This window comes from Eriocheir sinensis, chromosome 14 (genome assembly GCF_024679095.1).
Source record: "Eriocheir sinensis breed Jianghai 21 chromosome 14, ASM2467909v1, whole genome shotgun sequence".
NCBI lineage: Eukaryota > Metazoa > Arthropoda > Malacostraca > Decapoda > Varunidae > Eriocheir > Eriocheir sinensis.
Window position 1 is genome coordinate 6,875,349 of NC_066522.1, and position 2,500 is coordinate 6,877,848.

At 39.0% G+C, this 2,500-nt stretch overlaps 1 protein-coding gene across 1 annotated transcript in view; it reads left to right on the forward strand.

The window, feature by feature from the left end:
- The window catches only part of LOC126998376 (tyrosine 3-monooxygenase-like), a 66,590-nt gene that overhangs the window by 677 nt on the left and 63,413 nt on the right, over window positions 1–2,500 (forward strand). The gene's annotated exons all lie outside the window — the stretch shown is intronic.

The window sequence follows — 2,500 nt, forward strand, 5'->3', positions numbered from 1 at the left end:
GAGAGAGATGGTGTTTGTACTTTTTTTGTCATTTGATCATATTGGGAGTGTTAGGAAAGGTAAGGTAGTGGTGATGGTTGATGGGGGGGGAGGTGGGACTGGGTGTGATTGGGGTAGTGATGATGGTGATGGTGATTGGTTATCGATGACGTTTGGAGGGAGGATGTTGCTTAATTATTATCCTCCGTTTTCTTTTCCTTATTTTTTTTTACGTGCGTTTGGTCCATTTTCTTTTACCTGGTGTTTGATTTTTTTGTTTCTTTGTTGTCTGTTTACCATTCCAGTTCTTTTTTTTACGGCAGAGGAGTCAGTTCAAGGGTAAAAAAAAAAAAAAAGAAACAAATGTGAAAAAAAGCCCGCTACTCACTGCTCTTGTTTTAACTTTCTCGTATTTTCCTATTTCCCATTGCGATTTCTGTTCTATTTCCTGATTTTTTTCCTATTTCCCATTGCGATTTCTGTTCTATTTCCTGATTTTTTTCCTATTTCCCAATGCGATTTCTGTTCTATTTCCTGATTTTTTCCTATTTCCCATTGCGATTTCTGTTCTATTTCCTGATTTTTTCCTATTTCCCATTGCGATTTCTGTTCTATTTCCTGATTTTTTTCCTATTTCCCATTGCGATTCCTGCTCTATTTCCTGACTTTTTCCTATTTCCCATTGCGATTCCTGTTCCATTTCCTGATTTTTTTTCTATTTCCATTCCGTTTGAGGTTTTATTTTTCTCTAGATTGTTCACCGTCTCCGGTTTATGTATTACGGGAACAAATAAACCCTTCAAGCTATAAAATGAGTTAGACGTGAGTTAGTAAATAAGAGAAAGTGCAAGGAGAGGACTATGAATTTAAGGCTGTACTAAAATTGATGACATTCTTCTTTTCTTACTAGTTAAATTCAAGAGTATATGGACCATTTCAAAACACACAAAAAAATAATACCTCACGTCAACTCTTTCTACATCCCCACCTTCATAAAAAAATAGTATACTTTCCTCACTAGTTAAAGTCAAGAGCATTTCAACCACAATATTATTTCACGTAAACTCTCTATCTTTTTTTATTTTTTCATATCACCCAAGAAAACACTCATCTTACCTTTCCAATTAAAAAGAAATACTCATCAACAAACTCAACACACAACAGCAGCAATATTTCACGTGAATTTATCATTTTACTTCCTCCCCCGAAACATCCCTCTTTCCTTACCAATTAAAACCAAGAAAATATTAACCACCTCGATAAGCAAAGCAATATTTATTTTTCCTAGCCAAACGAGGTCAAGATTATCACAACCAGTTTAACACACACACAAAAAAAGCTATTTCATGCGAACTCATCATTTTACTTCTCCCAACGATACCTGGATCACAATATCAACGTCTGTAGCACCTCACTAACCAAGTCTTCATCCCTGAGTCTGGGAGGACGAGGATATATAAGGCAGATAAAAATAGCCAGTCTGTTAGTACTCATCGTGGTGGTGGTGGTGGAGGTGGTGGAGGTCAGCCGAGGAGACGGGTCACGTATAGACCGTTAAGACAGTAATAGGTATAAAAGGGTCAGGTTAGCCCGTGCAGCCCAGGCCCTCGCTCGGTCAGTCATGTGGGGGAGAAACACGTGGGAAGCAGGAGCACGTGTTGAGTATCACTATCATAAGCATCAGCACCATCAGCCGTACTACAAAGGCCTTTCCCAACATCCTCCACCTCTCGCCGTCTGATGTCCGTGTGTTCCATCCTGCTCCTCCTTCTCCTCCTGACTTCTCCCTCGTATAATTAAGTCGAGGATTGACCATAAAAGAAGTAGTAAATGAAGGGATCAGATAAAAGGAAATGAACTACTCGAGGTGGATGTGCTATTTAGAAGTGTTTGGTTGGTTTTTGGTATGTGTATGTATGTGGAAGTGTATGGGGAGAGGGGGGGGAGGATGTGGTTGGGTCTGTTATGTTATGTAAGGGTATGATGTGTGTGTGTGTGTGTGTAGGTGGTTCGTCGTACATAATTGGGTCACCAGGGCGGAGGAATGAGGTCACTGGGTCATTGGGTTTGTAAGGCGGTCAGTGTTTTTGTTATTACCGATATTGGTGGTGATGGTGGTGGCTCTATTTTGGTTGTTGTTGTCTTTGTTTGTAGTAGTTGTAGTAGAAGTAGTAGTAGTAAATTTCTTTTCTTTACTTTGGGTTTTTTGTTTTAGCTTATGATCTCCCTCTCTCCATTTGTGATTGCCCTCTAGTTGAAGTTTAGGTCAGTAGTAGAAGTAGTAGTAATAGTAATAGTAGTAGTAGTAGTAGTAGTAGTAGTAGTAGTAGTAGTAGTAATAGTAATAGTAGTAGTAGTAGTAGTAGTAGTAGTAGTAGTAGTAGTAGTATCATTATTACCGTTCTTGTTACTGTGTTTCTTTTCCTTTTTATTTCTTCTGTGCTGCCCATAGCCCAAAGGACCTCTTGAAGGGCGCGTTAGTGGTGCAGGCAAATTTTATTTTTAGTGACTGCCTGGATAT